This window comes from Neoarius graeffei, chromosome 19 (assembly GCF_027579695.1).
Source record: "Neoarius graeffei isolate fNeoGra1 chromosome 19, fNeoGra1.pri, whole genome shotgun sequence".
Taxonomy (NCBI): domain Eukaryota; kingdom Metazoa; phylum Chordata; class Actinopteri; order Siluriformes; family Ariidae; genus Neoarius; species Neoarius graeffei.
This window is the reverse complement of record NC_083587.1, coordinates 13152682-13173255: the sequence shown is the minus strand read 5'-3', so window position 1 is coordinate 13173255 and position 20574 is coordinate 13152682. Positions and strand designations below refer to the sequence as shown.

The window sequence follows — 20574 nt, the reverse complement described above, 5'->3', positions numbered from 1 at the left end:
AACAAACGCAACAAACACGAAACAAACGCAAGTCGGCAGATGACCATAAAATACTCGATAGTTACGATATAATAATTATATGTATCTCACACAGAATTTTCAGAGATATATCGAGTGTATTCGATATATCGCACAGCCCTAGTCTGAATCTTCGCCTCATATATATTTTTTATTTTCAACTAGCCAGCCGGGCTGGCTAGTGACAGGAATTACCCGCCAAATGACAAATTAAGTTGCCTCGGGCGACCGGACCACCGCGAATTTCTATTGTATGTGTGAAAAACTGTGTAATGCCTTGTTATTAACTGGGATAGCTAATTACAGCTAACCTGGCCAGAACTATGTTAATTGCTGTTATTGGTTTTCTGACTCGTTTTCCTGGAACACAGTCAGTTTGGGTGTAATATTGCTCTCTCTCTCTCACACACACACACGCACAGAGGGTTTACCTCCTGGTATGTTTTTGGGTGTGAATCCACAGCAAACCCAAACATATAGAGACAGTATACCGAGCGCAGGATCGGCTCTAGAACCCTGGAGCTGTGAGGTTCTGTACCATTACACTCCCCTAACCACTTAGAAAAGGTGACCCTCAAGGGTTCTTTCCATCCTAAACAAGGTTCTACCCCGTCTATATGGATTTATTGACGTAAAACCGAAGTGTGTCAGAAATAATCATCCACTTCACAGATAACGGACAATAAGTCAGCTGAATAGTAATCATGATGTTATTTCTATAGTTTAGATAGGAACGATTAGCATGTTTTGTTCATCTAAACATAATTTAAAGATAAAATAAAATAATTTTATGCAGATTTTATGTTGTTATTTATTGATCTCAGTGAATAAAGTGTAAATAAATAAAGAGTGAAAGCTCTCAGTCCACACAGCGTCCTCTACACCTACTGTAATGAAGAATAGAGCCTTTTCCCTGCCAATAAATCGCACGCACACACACAAAGCTTCCTCTCTCTACAGCTCATTTCACTTTTATCGGCTTTCATCGACATGGTTTTTAATGGCTATTATTTTTAGAATCATTAGAAAGCAGAACACTGTGAAGTTGTTACCATGGAACATTACAACATTTTAGAATCTTTACAGAACATTTCTGTTTCACTCTAAACTCTTTTTTTTAATCATTAAAACACAGAATGCTGCTTTAAGCTTCGGCTGAGCTGCATTTCATGTGGTCATCCTGACGCACGTGTCAATTCTGTCACGTATGATCTAAAATTCAGTGCATTGAACATACAGCAATGAGTCACACGCACCCACACAAACCCTCGCTGCACATCCACACATCTGTCAGTTTAGATGCATGAACAAAAATTACATTCTGATCAGGTAAATACAGAGCTAACACACACACACACACACACTTCCAACCACTTACATAGTCATGATTCAAACTTGTAATGCAGGAGAGCGTGTGTGTGTGTGATGTGACACTGAGCTGAAATGAAGAAACGTTCACTGACCTGCTCTGACACTGGCAGAAAAACCTCCATCGTGCACGTGTGCATGTGTGCGTGTGTGTGTTTCCTCTCTCCAGCCAGAAAGAACAAAATAAATCCTTATACAGAGCCTTATATAACTACCACACAAACTCACAGTCACACACACCACACTCAGACAGATACTGAGCTTCTGGACGACTGGGTCTCAGTGGGAGGTGACACTGGGGGCTGAGACACGCAGTCACATGGCTGAGGGGGCGGAGACAATGAGACGTCCTGCCTCGGTATCATGTGCTTCAGCCAATCAAGTTGTGGAGGGAGAGTTGACCTATTCCCTGCTGTACTTAGAGAGTTTTCACGCAGATTCACCTGCTGATTTTTTCTTTAAATGGAAAGAAAACAATGTGCCTTTAATTTACAGTTTCATCCTGAAACAAGACAGCAATCTTAAACATAATAAAATTGTTTGGAAGAACATTTTGCCCTGAAGAAGGCAGTGTGTGAAACCTACACAGACGTCAGGAACACGATCGGATCATAGGGGTCGTGATCTGATGGACCGCAGTCCTGAACCGAGAATCTTAAAGAAAATCCTGCAGGAGCTGATAAACGTCTTTAAAAACTGGCTGTAGTTTATCGGCTTTAATCTACTAAACATGAACTCCTGTTTCAGATCCTCTGTTATAGTTTATACCAGTGTTTCTCAACCATTGAGCCCAAATTTTTTTCAAGTTTGAAGCCAAATAGTTCAGGATGTCGTAGGGTCCCAAATCCGGTAGCTGGTTTGCTGTACACTTTTCAAGTGGAATAAATATATTTGTTGGTAAATTAAGAAGGACAAGCCTTTTTTTGTCACAGAGAGAGAGAGAGAGAGAGAGAGAGAGAGAGAGGCCCAATCCCAATTCTAATTTCTACCCCTACCCCTCCCCCTTCCCCTCCTCCTTCCCCTTGGCCCTTCCCCTTGAAACTGAGCTACAAGGGATAGGGCTTGAAATTCAACCCCTACGTATTGGGATAGCCCTTCAACGATCGCATACGTCATCGCGTACCTCCGTCAGCGTTTACGTTAGCAAAACGCGACCAAATGCGTCATTGGCTGCGACCAGCCGCTACAGTCAGAGCCAGAGGCAGAAATCTCTGCTGGCAGGGTGTGATTTGTTAACTAACACCACTGAATGGGATATCTTTGGCGCTTCGTGCACCACATCCGAAAGAATGAGGTGTCAGAACACTCATGTAAACAATAAAAGCGAGAATAACAGAACAAAACGTATGCAGTCAAGCAACCGAAAACAATACTCACTCCCAAAGCTTTTTAGCAGCAGCTTGGATTTCAGAAATCGCTGCTCATTCTCAGCTCGAAAGCGAATCAAGCGGCGTGTTTCCTCTGGATAACAACTTAAAACACGTAAATAATGGAGAAAATACATTTATGACAATCTTTCGCCGCGGGAACCGCCATCTTTCTGAAATCCGCATGAAATCTCGCTGAAATCCGCATGGCATTGTGGGAAATCACTCAAACCCCTTTGTTCGGAGTCAGCTCCAGGAAAATCTCCATTTGGAGGGGTACAGAAGCCCTACCCCTTCCCCTACCCCTCCGCGTTAACTGGGATTGGGATACCCCTACCCCTTCACGTGAACGCGCAAAATGGAGGGGAAGGGCCAAGGGGTTGGTCCAAGGGGTGAAATGGGATTCGGCCAGAGAGAGAGAGAGCACGCGCAGTGGGCAGAATAATTAAATATGTTTGTGGGTAAATTGTATGGCTCTGTGATGCCTGCTGAAAGAGAAGAGCAGGGAGGATTGAGAATTGTGCGCCTGTGGTTTGTTTACACCCGATACTAAAATTTGTAGCATCCTAGAAACCATCGCAAAGACACAGACAAAAAGCCCAAAAACTCCTCCTTCGCCAGGCAAAAACGATACAGGATTTATCTTGTAGTGTCTTGATCTCCAGATCTTCAACCCAGCCACATATAAAAAGTTGTTCTCCTCCATGCTCTTCCAGGTTTTCATCTGTGTGTCCATGTCGAACAATGTCTGCAGCACCAGGTAGTTTGAGATATCAGGGAACTCAACGGATAGATAATTTTCCAGCTCATAATGAATGAATAACTTTATTTAAATACGATAAGTTAATCAGCAGAGCTGGTGGGGTCGTGTACAGATACAAATAATTACAAATAAAAAAGACTAAAAATAAACACAATCTTTAAAAAAAAACTTAAAATCTGTTGATTATCTATTAACTATCTTCACATTAAGTTAATTAACAGCAGAGCCGGCCCGTGGCATAGGCAATATAGGCAAATGCTAAGGGCGCTGCGTCCATCCAGGGGCGCAGAAACGGGGGGAGAAAAATTATGACTTCCACTATTCTGAAAACGAGTCAGCATTATAATGTCTTAGCCTAATTTAACTGTACAGCAAAGCATGTAGTCAGGGTGCGATTTGTCAAAAAAAGCGGGGTGGGGTGGGGTGTGGTGGTGGTTGTTAATCATGAAACAATAAGCGCTCAACAGTGGTTCGCCCTGTCTATAGTGTGTCTTCGGGCGCGCAAGTGTGCCCAGGGGCGCCAAGGGCGACCAAAACCCCACCAAAAAGGAGGGATGGAGTTATTGAATAGAGATGTTACCAAGTGCATCAGTGGTGTACAGTGTTTTCAACCACTGTGCTGCCGAACTCTAGTACCGCGGAACACTAGTGTGCCGTGAGAGATCACCAAGTGTACCGTGGAAAATTACAGAATGACTGTATATTGTAAATATTGGCAACAGCGTTTTAGTTTCAGTCAACATTTTCTATTGGTGATGTGCCTTGAGATTTTTTCATTGAAAAAAGTGCGCCCTGGCTCAAAAAGGTTGAAAAACAAGTGTAGCCTACGCAGTAGTGGTCGGTGATTTCCTTATGCCTACTAAAAATGCACAATGATAGGTTATAAGGGGGGCGGGGGGAGCGGTGCTCATCGGGGAATGAGAATGGCTATCCACTGCAAAAAGTAGCCCAGACTACAAGTGCTTAAATGAAGAAATCCAAACTCTCGGGTGTGCAAGGGTGCAAACGAAGGCTACAGGAAGAAACAAATAGAGCCAAGTATAGAGGTAAGTCTGATCTAATCTCTCATATCAACCATTATAGTGGCAAATTAATATTTTAGACGCCTGAATCAATGTCTGCCTAGCTAACTAGATGCAAACAGCAATAGACTTCAATAACAAAGTACCCATAATAGCACTTTTGTTTGAAAATACAGCCCATTGATATCCTAACAGGGTGCTTAAGTTTGCACAATTTAGAATTGTAGAATTTTTTATTCATTTAATTTGTTAATTCTTCAGAGATGACTTAACTTTTAATAGCAAAAAAGAAACTAAAAATAATTTCTTGTTTATTGTCCATGCACTACACTTTGAACAGGGTGCGGAAGAGTTTTTGCCCATTATATGGAGATATGTATTGAATTTGTGTTTGTGTGGTCATTTTACTTTGTGACACTTTATGTGAATAATGATAACAATAATAACAATAATGAAAAAGATAAAAATGACTTCTTGTTTATTGTCCATGCACCGTACATTGTTTAATAGTAATAGAATAGAGTGATTAGATTAAAGTGTTATTTAGATGCTATTAGAGGGTTTTTTTTCTTGGGGGGCGGGGGGGGGGGGGGGGGGGGGGGGGCGCCAAAACTCAATCTCGCCTAGGGCAGCCAAAGACCTTGAGCCAGCCCTGATTAACAGTATTTCATAACTATTGTCTTTGTATTTAGTTACAGCTACAATAGGATCAACATTTATTCTACTAATGTTAAATTTAGCTCGTAAATTTTTCTTTCATAGGAAAAATCATTTGTTAGCGTGTAAGGATCTAATCCCATTGAGTGGTTTCTATATCCACTTCTTTTGCATGTACTTCTTGATTTTAATAATTTGCTTGTTTGCTGACACAAACATGGCAATAAATTCTCGTGTTAATGGACCAGACTCCACTTTTGGATCATTAATCCCTTTTGACTGAGAATGACCTGCATGCATGGTTTTATGTTCGCTTCTGGTACATCCATACAGTTTTAAATACAACACCCTACAATTAAAAACAGTTTGTTTTTACTGCATTTATTTCATTCCAGATTTATTTAATCTGTAACAGGGAGTGATGTTGCATCCCATTAATATATTTTACAGTAGATTATTAGATTCTAATAGAATAGATGAGCCAAAATAATTGGGGATCTTTTTTAATGGGCCCCGACTCTGTACAAGTACGAATAGGTGGACTTTAAAGTAGAAAAGGTTGAGAACTTCTGGTTTATACAATCACATGTTTATAACAATTATTTATCTGAAGGAATCTCATCAGACCAGGAACTCGCTACAGAGAGAGAGAGAGAGAGAGAGAGAGAGAGATCAGGGTCTATTATTTACTATTTAATTATTTAATATTATTCTGCTCTGATTAGGCCTAGAAAAAAATTGTGTGGGCGGCACGGTGGTGTAGCGGTTAGCGCTGTCGCCTCACAGCAAGAAGGTCCGGATTCGAGCCCCGTGGCCGGCGAGGGCCTTTCTGTGCGGAGTTTGCATGTTCTCCCCGTGTCCGCGTGGGTTTCCTCCGGGTGCTCCGGTTTCCCCCACAGTCCAAAGACATGCAGGTTAGGTTAACTGGTGACTCTAAATTGACCGTAGGTGTGAATGTGAGTGTGAATGGTTGTCTATGTGTCAGCCCTGTGATGACCTGGCGACTTGTCCAGGGTGTACCCCGCCTTTCGCCCGTAGTCAGCTGGGATAGGCTCCAGCTTGCCTGCGACCCTGTAGAACAGGATAAAGTGGCTAGAGATAATGAGATGAGATGAGATGAGATGAGATGAGATGAGATGAGATGAGATGAGATGAAAAAATTGTGTGTTTCCTGTCAACCCTTCAAAAAAATTTAGGGTAGGATGGTCGGATTTTTTTTTCTTTTTTTTTTCTATGTTGACTATGCGGCTTCAAACTAGTGTAAGACAAGAACGGACAGTCTCTTAGACTTTCAACCATATTATTTTAAATATTTAATTATTAAATAATGACTAAACTTAGAGATAAGATGTTATATCTGTAGAGTTAAGATATTTTTTCAATATTTACCATTTCAGTTTTATGCTTCATCTGTTCTTGTTGCTGTTGATACTAAACCTTTTTAATATGACTTTTGTCTGTTAAAATTAATTTCAAAAATTTCAATGCTGAAGTGGGCTACAGAGAACCATGTAGCGGTGGTGAAACCCCCACCTATATTTGAAACACCCACAAATATTTTTATCTGTCTGTCAGATATAAATTAATATTTAATACCAAGTATAAACCAAATTAAGGACTGAAATAATATGATTAATCAGATAAAAATATTTGGGGGACCCATAGCTGAGCATCAAGAACAGTTGACATGGAATTTCTCCTACAATCATGCTGCAGAAAAAAAGTCCAATATAGTTTCAAGAATATAGAAATTTTAATACAAAACATGTATCAGTAAAGTGCAAACATTCAGAATGTCTTTCAATATTTCACAAAAGTCAATGAACTTTTTAAAAAGTAAAATTTTTAAACCAATACTGTACTCAAAAATACTTTAATACTGTAGAGAACTTATGGCTTTATTACTATTAGATCAATAATATTAAACTGTATGTAAAACTGTCAAAATTTGAATGTTCAATTACTATTAGATCAATAATATTAAACTGTATGTAAAACTGTCAAAATTTGAATGTTCAATATTCAAAATTAAAATCCGTTTCAACAATTTAAAAGCTGTTTTTATAAAGACCTTATAGCGTATTGTATATCATTTGTCAGACTCTAGGCCTAGAATTTACTTGTATTATCGCCCATTCAAGATAGGCCTATTTTTGTGAAACAGCTTACGGCAGGGACAGCACTGGCATTAAATCTTGTGCAATACTGCATGTGAAATTTGCAATCAATAAATATTGATAAAATACTTACCGATGGAGCAGATCGCCCAGATTTATATCCTCGGCTATTTCTATTCCATGTGGGGCCGTTGTTGACGGTCGTGTGTGACCTATGTTTTCTGATACAGTGGATGTTTTAAGGTTGTGTGCTATATCTTGTGTTGGGTAGTGTAAATTATAAATTTGAATTAAATTGAGATTTGATTTAAAGGACGAAATTATTGAAAAATTACAACATAAAAAGTTAATTTTAAAAATCATGGTGCCACTGGTGGTCGCCATGTTCTCGTTCTTGTCTCGACAAACTCCCGTAAGTGATAATGTGATCGCGATAACACGTGGTCATGTGACCGATCAACATGGCAACGCCCGGAACGGATTTTTTTGTGTATCGTCTTAAGTAAACGAGTCCACACAGACTGCATGTCGTGTTGTTGATCATTTTCTCTATGTATTTTGTTTAGAAATTGAGTTCTTTATTGAATGAACTAGTTAAAATATGTACAGGGTCGGCGAGGTTGTAGCAGGGTCGGGCAGACGACCGGAAACACACAATTTTTTTTTCTAGGCCTTAGTGATGTGATGACATTGACTGTTAAAAAAAAAAGACCAAAATAGTTCTAAAAATATCTGCTTCATTTTGTCCAAAGGATGTACAAACTTTCACACTTTTCACACCCAAAGTCAAGTAAAGGAGAAGCAGTGAGCTAAAGTCAAAACTCTGAAATTCTGCAGAAAGAAGAGACTCAAAAAAAGACCACGATGAAATGATGGAGTTGAAAAAAGTGAGATGTGATTTAAAGACAATCTTCACACTGAGGCTTCAGATTACAGCTGGGCGAGATGATGACGGTCAATATTCATTTCATCTCATTATCTCTAGCCGCTTTATCCTGTTCTACAGGGTCGCAGGCAAGCTGGAGCCTATCCCAGCTGACTACGGGCAAAAGGCGGGGTACACCCTGGACAAGTCGCCAGGTCATCACAGGGCTGACACATAGACACAGACAACCATTCACACTCACATTCACACCTACGGTCAATTTAGAGTCACCAGTTAACCTAACCTGCATGTCTTTCGACTGTGGGGGAAACCAGAGCACCCGGAGGAAACCCACGCGGACACGGGGAGAACATGCAAACTCCGCACAGAAAGGCCCTCGCCGGCCACGGGGCTCGAACCCGGACCTTCTTGCTGTGAGGTGACAGCGCTAACCACTACACCACCGTGCCGCCATGGTCAATATTGTGATGATTAAATATAATAACTAGAAGGGCCACTTATTATTAACATCAAAATGAAATCACTTGAACCTCAGATAAGACTAAAGCTGGATGCCAAAGTTCATCAAAATCCGTTCACTACTTTTTGAATTGCATTGGGAACAAACAAATGAAAAGTAGTATAGAGCACGATACTTGTGAAAATCACAAAGAAACAGAAGCTATGGCTGATTAGGTGTTTTTACAAGATTTGACCTGGGTGACCTTTGACCTTGACCCACCAAAAACTAATGATGTCTTTGTGTGACCCTAATGAGTTCTTCTATACATTTTGGTGAAGATTGATCAAGAAATGACGACAGATCAACATACTTGCAAAAATCTCCGATTTTCGCAAGTAACAAATAAACAAACGGAGGCAAAAACATAACCTCCTCCAACACAGTTAGCTGAGGTAAATATCTTCAAACACTTTTCTGGAAGTATTTATACTGAGAAATATTGGCCAAAATCTTAGTCTTAAACAATTTTTCCCTTTCATTGATCATAATCTATGTTCTAAAATCATCTTCACTTATCTTCAGATTTTTGACATCATGTGAAATTAATGTTTCACTCCACTTTTCCCTGCACTTCCTGTGTGCGTTTCTCCATAGAGTCCAGGTGAAGATCAGATCCACCCCGGTTCAGGTTCTGATTACTGATCACACGATCGTGTCTACAGAGCTGCGAGTGATCTCTCGTGGCCTCGTTGTTAGTAGTTCATTAACAGGGGGAATCCAGCACAATGCTGCTGAAGCTTTTATGATTTTATGGTCCTGCAGCAAGCAAAGAATTTCATGGGTTTGTTCAGGAGAACGCCTGACTCCTAAGACACGAGTAAACCAACAAAGGTGAGGACCATCTCACATCCCTGATAATACTGATAGAGAAAAGCATGAAGCCCGAGCACGAGTGAATAATTTACCAGGAGACAAAAATGATTCATAGACTCTGAGATCCGACACTGAAATGGAGGGAGAACATTTCCACAGGACATTGTTCAGGAGAGAAATGGCCCTTTTCCACTACCCTTTTTCAGCTCGCTTCAGCTCGCTTCAGCTCACTTCAGCCCGACACGGCTCGCATTTCGACTACCAAAAACCAGCACGACTCAGCTCGTTTCAGCCCTGCTTAGCCCCTAAAACTCGCACCGTTTTGGAGTGGGGCTGAAGCGAGCCAAACCGTGCCGACTGAGGTTGGGGGCGTGAGCAAACACTCCCCTGTGCACTGATTGGTGAGGAAGCGTGTCCTCACATGCCCACACACGCCCCGCGAGCGCGCTGGGATCTGTAAACACCGCAAACCCGGAAGAAGAAGAATTACGAATTACGAGAATTTCTGAAGCCTTATGCGCCTCGCCTCATCTATACGCTCTTGCCAGTATCTGTTGGCGTTGTAGGTGACAACAAGCCACAGCACCAAGACCAGCAACACTAACGACTCCATGTCCTCCATGTTTATTGTTTACTATTCGGGTCGTGAGACTACCGCTTAAAAGATCACTGAATCAGTGACAGACAGAGCATCGTGGACGAGTTCGCGGAGCGCAAGGCTCGCCGTATGCCCTTCAAATAATGCGCGCAGTAGGCTATTGATGTTTTATTATGAGCCATGTACAGTATGTCGCCTAATGTTTTTTTGTTTCTGAGTTACATGTTCGTTTGAAGGACTTAATGTACACCCCGGAGTGTTGAAATTGGTAAACACAGTGCATTCAGTGAGGTTTGCACCGCCCTCCTTTTATTTCTGACTCCTGTCACCGTTGCAACCTCTGAGCGCTCATTCGTATGCCCTTCAAATAATGTGCGCTATTGATGTTTTATTATGAGCCATGTACAGTATCCTAATGTTTTTTGTTTCTGAGTTACATGTTCGTTTGAAGGACTTGATGTACTAAATAACATAGTTGCACCCGGTAGTGTTGAAATTGGTAAACACCGCAGTTGCGGACATTTTGTAGCCTAAAATTATGTTATGATAAGCTTTAATAAAGGGCCCGGTCATTTGCCCCGCCCCCAGCCCGGCTCTGACTTGTTCCGCCACTGTCACTGATGTCACTGTTTGCGCTGCTTAACGACATCACCTGACGTCCACCCACTTTCGCTAACTCCACACAATGTGTCCACCCACTTCCAGCCAGCACGGTTCAGCGCGGTTGTAGTCGAAATGCAACTCCAACAGCCCCGCTCAGCTCGACTCAGCTCGACTCGGCACGGCACGGCTCAGCCGCGTTTGTAGTGGAAAAGCGGCAATATTTCTACTGTTGTTCTATTGGGCACTGGTGGGGGTTTTTTTAGCATTTATTCCTTGCACAGTTCTTATCAGGGGTTTTTTGTTTTTCCCTCCAGCTTGTACTGTTGTATTTTAACTTATACTGTTTTGTTATAGAGTGACTTCTGGCACAAGAATTTCCCTCAGGATTAATAAAATTTTATCTTATCTTAGACACTCACACCATTAAACACTGCCTTTACCATCACAACACCGCCATCAGTGAACCACAGGCACACAATAAAGTGTTTATTAAGATTATTATTTATTAAAACTTTAATCTTGTGCCATTGTATCTCATTTCATCATCTCTAGCCGCTTTATCCTGTTCTACAGGGTCGCAGGCAAGCTGGAGCCTATCCCAGCTGACTACGGGCGAGAGGCGGGGTACACCCTGGACAAGTCGTCAGGTCATCACAGGGCTGACACATAGACACAGACAACCATTCACACTCACATTCACACCTACGCTCAATTTAGAGTCACCAGTTAACCTAACCTGCATGTCTTTGGACTGTGGGGGAAACCGGAGCACCCGGAGGAAACCCACGCGGACAACATGCAGACTCCGCACAGAAAGGCCCTCGCTGGCCACGGGGCTCGAACCCGGACCTTCTTGCTGTGAGGCGACAGCGCTAACCACTACACCACCATGCCACCTGCCATTGTATCTGTAGAACAAATATTTAACTCATTTCCTTTCACTAAGAAAAGAACCGAGAAGCTGTTTACTCCAGATTCACCCAGAATAAAAGTCCATTCTCAGAGCTTAAACTCTGATCTGAAACCGAACCCTGGAACGTCTGCAGTTAAAGCGGTTTGTGTGGAAATGAAGCTGTAAATGTGTTCAAGCCTTTCAGAGATGGAGCTACTTTTTCACAGGGAGGAATGTGGGAGCTGTGTGACTCTGACAAAACCTTCAGGAATGTGTAAAGTAACCAGAACTACTTTTTACTGCATCACTGCAGTGTTGGAAATTTGGATGAAAGTCCAAGAAGAACAGATTTGTGAAGATTTTTCTCTCACGTCTCATCCGAACGCTGCCACTGAGTGTTTTTTTTTTTTTGAGTTGTGTATTTTAAACGTTGATGGAGTTTAACTGCTGCCCTTCAGTTCTAGCTCTGAAAGAAATGATTTGCCAAATTTAGAGCTTTCACTGGCGTGAACATGCCAGATGTGAGCCACGCCGGTCCTTCTCTGAGGAGAAAGAGTCATGATTCACATGACCTCTGAAGTGACGCATCATCAGCTTCCTGTGAGTTTATATACATACAAACAGAAACAGTGTTTTTATTGTGTACTCTGAGAAAGAAACACGCTATTTGTTGTAATAGTGTAAGATCATATTTGAGCACAACAACAGTGAATCATCACACTGGAGAAAGTGTGAGCTCTGGGTTGTTCGACAACAGTGAGTGAGGAGGAACCTGAACATTTCTGCCTCCTTGTGGTGAAGGTCATACCCACAACAGCACTGAGGTGGAAAAAACCATCATACACTCAGAATACATCACGTCACATACAGTGGCACGGTGATCACATGTGGGTGAGCTACTGACTACTGACTCACTACACTGATCAGCAATTTAGTGTGTAGACTGGCGTTATCATACACATCAAGCCCTCCTCAACTTCCTGTCATGTAGAGTAACAGCTCGTGTGTATTATAGTATAGTCATCATATAAACACCAGGTCAGTGAGATGTATTACTCATTATTAACACGCTTTATTATTAAGTAATAAAAAGTAATAAACAGCAGGATGGTGTGATGAGGCGGAGCTACTATACTACCCTGAAGACCTTGATTAGTTTCCTCTAACGGCACGTCCCCTAGTGTTTTATTCCTTTTATACCACAGCAGTTTACCAACAAGTTCTATTCTTAAAATGAACAACACATCATACTTTTTATCTTTTCGTAGTTACATTTAATTTTGTGAAACAAAGATGAAAAGAGTTCATTCCTGTTGTCACTTACATTACGGCAGCTCCCTCACCAGCCTCTTTATTCTCTCTCTTTACCATTAAAACTTTACCATCTGAAAGGTTTTTAATCTGTTTATCATCAGTGGAGCGTCTGCTGTAGGAGTCTGCTGTAGGTGGATGAGAACAAGCGCATAAATATAAACCTGCGCTTCTGTTCAAGAAAATTAATCAACACCTGACGACCTGCGGCTTCAGCAGGACTACAGTCTGTTCCACACTCGAGACATTCAACATTTAATATAAGTGAGCTCAAAACAAATAAAAACAAACAGGAACTGATTCCTGCAGCAGAGGCCAGACCATCTGTGTGTGTGTGTGTGTGTGTGTGTGTGTGTGTGTGTGTGTGTGTGTGTGTGTGTGTGTGTGTGTGAGAGAGTGTGTGTACGCTTTGCTGTGAGTAATGTACAGCTCATATATTAAATCTGTGTGAAATCTGGGTGGAACCTCAGTCATCTACTTTGCTTTAAAAAAAAAAAAAGAACCCGAGGCTGAACTCAAATGTCAGATCAAGTTCAGGGAGAAGGAAAAAAATCACGCCTGTGTTAAAGTGGCTGGCTGTTGGAGCCTTTTATCTTGGGAGCCTTTTCTCTCCGGTGAGACACTCGGCTGCTCCGGGACACACAAAAAAGTCAAGTCAAGTCAAGTTTATTTGTACAGCGCTTTTAGCAATAAACATTGTCGCAAAGCAGCTTTACAGAATTTGAACGACTTAAAACATGAGCTAATTTTATCCCTAATCTATCCCCAATGAGCAAGCCTGTGGCGACGGTGGCAAGGAAAAACTCCCTCAGACGACATGAGGAAGAAACCTCGAGAGGAACCAGACTCAAAAGGGAACCCATCCTCATTTGGGCAACAACAGTCTCTAAGCTCTTTAAACTCTGTGATAATGTGATCATGTCACCACCGTGTAAGAAGTCCAGCAAGTCATGTCATCATCATCATCATCATCAATCATCAATCATAAAGCAGTGTTTCAGTGAAAAGTATTTAATCCCAGCATGTGGACGAGCAAGAGAGGATTAGTGCTGAAGAACCCAACAGCAACAGTGCTGGGATTCAACCTGAAAACCTTCTACTCACACAGAACTGTACGCTCACTGTAAGGAACACATCAGCTCACCAAATTATAAGCTACACAAGTTTAGAGAAAAGCGTTCCTCCGGGTTCTTAGCTTTACTTGGAGCCCTATCTGTTTGAGAAACCTAATTAGAACCTTTAACATTTGGGTTCTTCAGAAGAACAAACCAATGAATGGTTCTAGATTTTTCCTTATGAATGTGAATTTATTCTGTGTTCAGCTAAAAGAGAAAGAACAAAGTTGGTCTTTATTCAGTCAGTCAAGAAGAGTGAAAGATTTCCACTTTGTCATTAGTCGTGCCCTCTTTGTTTACGTTACCAGGGAAAAGCCACCAAGCTGATGCAATCTGACACTCCCACACTGATCTGATCAAAAGTAAGCAGTCATTTAAAGTGTTTATCTGTAATTACACTGTAGTCCAGAGTTCAAATTCATATTTACACTCGCAAAAAAAAATACAATCCATAAGAGTTCTTCAAGTCTTCCTCTGGGAGAACCTTCAACTCCTCCAACCCTCAACTCCTCCCCTTTCTTTAGGCTTTATTTAGAGCACAATAACAGAAGGTTATGAACCCTTAATTATCCAATGAACACTGAATGAATCTTTTTTCTGAAAGTGTAGCAAGAAGCGAAACATTAAACTCCTGACAGGTTCTAGAGCTTAAGCAGAAAATAAAGTGCAATAATTTGGAGTTTGTACTGCACACTTACCCAGTTCATACACACACCTCTGGTAAATAAAGGGTTCTTCAATGGTTCTTTAAGGGTTCATTAGATAATTAAGGGTTCTTAGTCTCTAAGGTCTTAAATGTTCTAACCCTAGAACAGAGTGTTTATCTAACAGAAAGGGTTCCAACTAGAACCTTTTTTTTTTTTTAGAATAATTATCCCAAGAACCCTGAGGTAGAGGTCTGCGCGGGATAGAATTTTCAGTCCCGCTCCCGTCCGCTCCCGCATTGTGCAGTCCCGCTCCCGCCCGCTCCCGCAAAGAATTATGATTTTCAGTCCTGCTCCGGCCCGCGCCTGCCATATTTTGTCCCGCTCCCGCCCGCAAATCCCGCATGATGCAGACGTTCGCGTTATTTCTCACGAAAGTTCTTGTCATTGGCTTGGGGAATTAAACATGCTGAGCTTAGCTGAGCTCTCCACTGACCGATCCTTCACCTAGCGCACGTAGCGAGGGTGCGCGTTGCCAGGCGGCATGCGCAGCTGAGGCTTTACAGAGGTACCCAACACATCAAGAATTTTAACATCCAAATATCAAAGATATCCTTGTTGATAGAACTAGCTGCAACCTGTTGCAACGCTGCATGTTGGTATCCTTGTTGGTAGAACCAATGACGCATATATACACGTGCTGTATCACTGTAAAAAAAAAAGTGACCATCTCAACTTAAATTTTCTAGGCAACATGATGCAAGAGAATTTTGTGTTGAGATGGTCAACACCAAAAGGTAAGTTGGCTGAACTCAAATTTAAACTCAGAAATCCTTGTTAGGTCAACAGCAATTGAGACAGGTTGAGTAAACTAGAATTTTCTAGGCAACATGATGCAAGAGAATTTTGAGTTGAGATGGTCAACAACAAATAGTACGTTGGTTGAACTCAAATTTCAACTCAGAAATCCTTGTTGACTTAAGAAGGATTTTCGTGTTTAAATTTGAGTTCAACCAACTTACCTTTTGTTGTTGACCATCTCAACACAAAATTCTCTTGCATCATGTTGCCTAGAAAATTTAAGTTGAGATGGTCACTTTTTTTTTTTTACAGTGTACCAAAATCTACAGTGGATATTAAGAATATTGTACATTGCACATAGCTTATATGTCACTCCTCACATTTACATTCTAGGAAATACAAGTAGACCTATAAGAAATTAATATAATTTAAAGACACAGCGTGATGGTGCCCCGCCCCCTACTTTGAGTGGATTCACTAAAAGAGGCTCTACTTCCAAATGTCTGATTTCAGGACTCTTGACTTTTTAACGGTAAATGTACCTCTTTTTAAAGCAGCACTTACTTCTGAAGCACTGTGAGCTTCACTAGAGGAGCTCTGCTCTTCTGCCATGATTGGAGATCTCAAACACGGAAGAGCGGAAAGGAATCGGAAACGTACGCGAGATTAGACCACATCAACAAATTTAGGCATCTTAAAATGTTTTTATTAATGCCAAATAAAATATCCAACACAAATTATATATGATAGACATAAATTAATAATTTATACATTTTATTTTAAACACGTTTTTAGTTAGCGGGACTGCAGCTTATCACCTCTCCCGCCTGCTCCCACATTGTGCGCTCCCCCTCCCGCCCGCGCCCGCAATGAGCTTTCAAAATTTGTCCCGCGCCGCACTGCTTTGCGTCGGGTCCCGCAGAACTCCCGCGGGAGTGCAGGGCTCTACCCTGAGGAACTAAGAGTGTATGTATTATTTTTGGGCCCACAGTTATCGGTTATGCTGTTGTGGAGTAACTGCCTATGATTTTTGATGGGTGCAGTTAAATAAAATTAAAAAAAATATTAACTGGAAAAGGGAAAAGTACTAACTCCAAATTACTGCTTGTTATTTTCTGCTGGAGAACTTGTCAGGACACATACAGGCACAGGCACGTGCATGCCCACACACACATACACACATACACACATCTCATTCACACACAAATTTCAAACTCAAACCTCATGACTCTAATCTGCTGGAGAGAGAGACAGAAAGAGACAGACAGACTAAACATTACATCACCAGCTCCACCTGAGTTTTATTAAGCTGCAGTTTTACACACAGACTTTGTTGTGTTGATATAGCGTGGAAGATCAGGACGTGTGGAACAGCAGCAGACTCTAGAACCAGGAGAAAAAGGATGTTAAAATGCTCAAAGTTTAAAAATAAAGTTTATTTGAATTTATTGAGTGTGTGACATCTTTTCTTCTGGTTCTGGAGTGTGCTGCTGTTCCTCATACCTCTTAATCCTTCCACAGAAAATAAACACAATCATACACTCAAACCCACAAAGTCAACCTGTTCTGTATTTCCTCCAAGTGCAGGTGAAAAGAAGCTAAAGGATGAACATCAGTTAATGATCCATTTGCTATCAGCATGAAAGTGGGTGGAGCTTGAGTAGGATTAGTTTATGCGAATGGTGAGGATCTGAGCTGTAAATGATGTGTGACGACTTTCAGATGAGTCCTTGGCGTTTGTCAGTCGTGTCGTGGAGAAAATCCGGTGTGTTAATGAAATCCCACAATGCACTGCTTTAGGTTACCACACCCATCACCTACATCTAAAAGTACAGAAAGGGACTCGGGCACCATGTTCATGTTTATGGCTAAAATTTCTGTCATATTCCGCCGTAGAAAATAAATCAGTACCTTGACCTACATCATGTCTACGTCAGGCCTGTTTCATGTGACTGGAGTTTATTACACCATGAAGTTTAAACTCACTTTATTCTGTGTCCTCAGCAGAGCTGAGTGTAAACTGTAGATGCACAGAGGAACTGAATGCTTTCAGAAGAAGACAGTGAGAATGTTTCTGCCAGTTTAAAGTTGCATTAGGTGAGATTAGTATTTTCTTTTCAAGATTAAGCCTCTAACTGTTCACGGGGTTCGACATCTGAATGATTCCCACCTGTGTTCAGGATCTGAGGTGGCATACAGTGTGTATGAGATGACTGACTGGAGGCGTATCCAAACATGAACAATCACTCCTCGTCGAAAGTCAGTTTGCCAAACAGGTTTTTCTCAGCGACTTAATACACTTTGCTAAGGCCACAGCTTTTCCAGGTTATTTGTAAAAGTAAGAAATGAAAAAAAAACATCTACTGCAGCTTTAAAAATATCATACGGTCTTTTGACATCATTGTCATGACAAAACTAACCAAAACCTCAACATCTGGCAACAAATAAATGAAACCCTTAGAAGAGAAAGACAGATGTTGAGTCATATTTCCAGTACATCAGTGTAGAGAACTCGAAATGTCTACAGTGTCGTCCATTTCAACTCCTCTCTGACTCTTATATTTCTGCTCCTTAAATTTTTGTTTTGCAATCTTGGGTGTAAAGTGCAAGAAAAACTGAAAATGGTATTTCATTTTCAGACAGATAGATAGATAGATAGATAGATAGATAGATAGATAGATAGATAGATAGATAGATAGATAGATAGATAGATAGATAGATAGATAGAGCGCCTGCATATATAACTCATGAAACAGGAATGTGTGACATCTCTTCACTGTTTGTGAAGTAATCTTATGAGTAAACTGGTCCTGCAGGAACTGTTGCTTCGTGGCCTTGATTTCAAACATGAGACGTGCAGGAGCAGCAAGAAACAAACTGCAGTGGAAAGAGTTCTCCTGAGAACAGGTCCATTAAGCGCCAAGTCTCAGTGCATTCACACTGAAGTGGTTTGTTCTGATCACTGAGGCTGCTAAGGCTTCAGTTCTCATGAATTATTCATCCACACAGAATCATGGCTTCAGCTGGATCTGGATCTGGACCACGCCTGAGTCCAGCGGAGGAATGTGCGGGTTCTGAGAAGAACCTCAGACGAACCTCAGTGACACTCTTACACTGTTACACTCTTACACTGTTCTTATTCCTGTTCCTGTTACACTCTAAAACTGTTCCTGTTACTGTTACACTCTTACACTCTTCCTGTTACACTCTAACACTGTTCCTGTTACACTCTTACACTGTTCCTGCTACTGTTACACTCTTACACTGTTCCTGTTACTGTTACAGTCTTACACTGTTCCTGTTACACTCTAACACTGTTCCTGTTACTGTTACACTCTTACACTGTTCCTGCTACTGTTCCACTCTAACACTGTTCCTGTTACTGTTACACTCTTACACTGTTCCTGCTACTGTTACACTCTTACACTGTTCCTGCTACTGTTACACTCTTACACTGTTCCTGTTCCACTCTTACACTGTTCCTGTTACTGTTCCACTCTTACACTGTTCCTGCTACTATTACACTCTAACACTGTTCTTGTTCCACTCTTACACTGTTCCTGTTACTGTTACACTCTTACACTGTTCCTGCTACTGTTGAACTCTAACACTGTTCCTGTTACACTCTAACACTGTTCCTGTTCCACTCCTACACTGTTCCTGTTACTGTTACACTCTAACACTGTTCCTGCTACTGTTCCACTCTTACACTGTTCCTGTTACACACACTGTTCCTGCTACTGTTACACTCTAACACTGTTCCTGCTACTGTTACACTCTTACACTGTTCCTGTTACACTCTAACACTGTTCCTGCTACTGTTACACTCTTACACTGTTCCTGTTACACTCTAACACTGTTCCTGCTACTGTTACACTCTTACACTGTTCCTGTTACACTCTAACACTGTTCCTGCTACTGTTACACTCTTACACTGTTCCTGTTACACTCTAACGCTGTTCCTGTTACACTCTAACGCTGTTCCTGTTACACTCTAACGCTGTTCCTGTTACTCTCTAACACTGTTCCTGTTACTGTTACACTCTAACGCTGTTCCTGTTACACTCTAACGCTGTTCCTGTTACTCTCTAACACTGTTCCTGTTCCTGTTACACTCTAACACTGTTCCTGCTACTGTTACACTCTTACACTGTTCCTGTTACACTCTAACGCTGTTCCTGTTACACTCTAACGCTGTTCCTGTTACTCTCTAACACTGTTCCTGCTACTGTTACACTCTAACGCTGTTCCTGTTACTGTTACACTCTTACACTGCCTCGCGCGCTACAACACGCCGTCAACTTTCCCCTCAGACATTAAAGCGCCAAGAAACACACAACATACACCGCAGGAAACACACACACATACACAAAACACGCGGGTAAAGAGAATAAATAAACTGACCTCAGTAGAAACTCAGTCGGAAGTCAGAAGTCCCGCCGCTCCCGAAAGCAGCTCCGCTCTGCTCTTCCTCACAGAGCTCACAGCGGGGACGCGCCCAAAACCCAGGCGTGCACGCGCTTAACTGGCCGTCATGGCGTGTTCCGCGCGCACGTTTCCTGGTACAGTAGAACCGAGTTTTATTATCACTTCCGGAAGAGAGAACTAATGACATCATAAAACATTCATGAACAAATAAATGGACTACATTAAAAAAAGACCTATTGGTATTTTTTTTTTATAATTAAAAATATTATAAGAACATAATGTCAGTTTTTGATAGAGACATTTAAAAAGCTCAAAAGGTAAAAACAGATGAGGTTTATTTTTGTGTAATTTGGTGAATTATCTAATTTTCTCTTTTAATGAGAGTTGGTATAATTTCATTAATGGTAATTACAGCACATATTACACATGTGGAGGTTGTGTTCTGTTCCTTTGTTTCGATCAGGAGCTAATCTGGTGCACCTTGCCTGTAAGGTTAGAGATGGTTAAGGTTGGCGGAATGATATGGTGTAAGGTGAGGAGGTCATGAATGGAGTGAGCAGAAAGACTGTCCCCGTGTTTTCTCTTCTCCAACGACCTGAAGTTCACTTTTAAAAGCAGTCAGTCGCGTTACACTGTAGTGTGTGTGTGTGTGTGTGTGTGTGTGTGTAT

The 20574-nt window shown here is 41.4% G+C and overlaps 1 protein-coding gene across 1 annotated transcript in view; it reads right to left on the bottom strand.

Annotated features, from left to right (window-relative positions):
* Positions 1 to 19989, bottom strand: part of pld1b (phospholipase D1b) — a 96276-nt gene extending 76287 nt beyond the window's left edge. Inside the window, exon 1 of the mRNA XM_060899681.1 lies at positions 19882 to 19989. The gene's annotated coding sequence lies outside the window, so the exon portion shown is untranslated. The remainder of the gene's footprint in view (positions 1 to 19881) is intronic.
* Between the last annotated feature and the right edge of the window lie 585 nt (positions 19990 to 20574).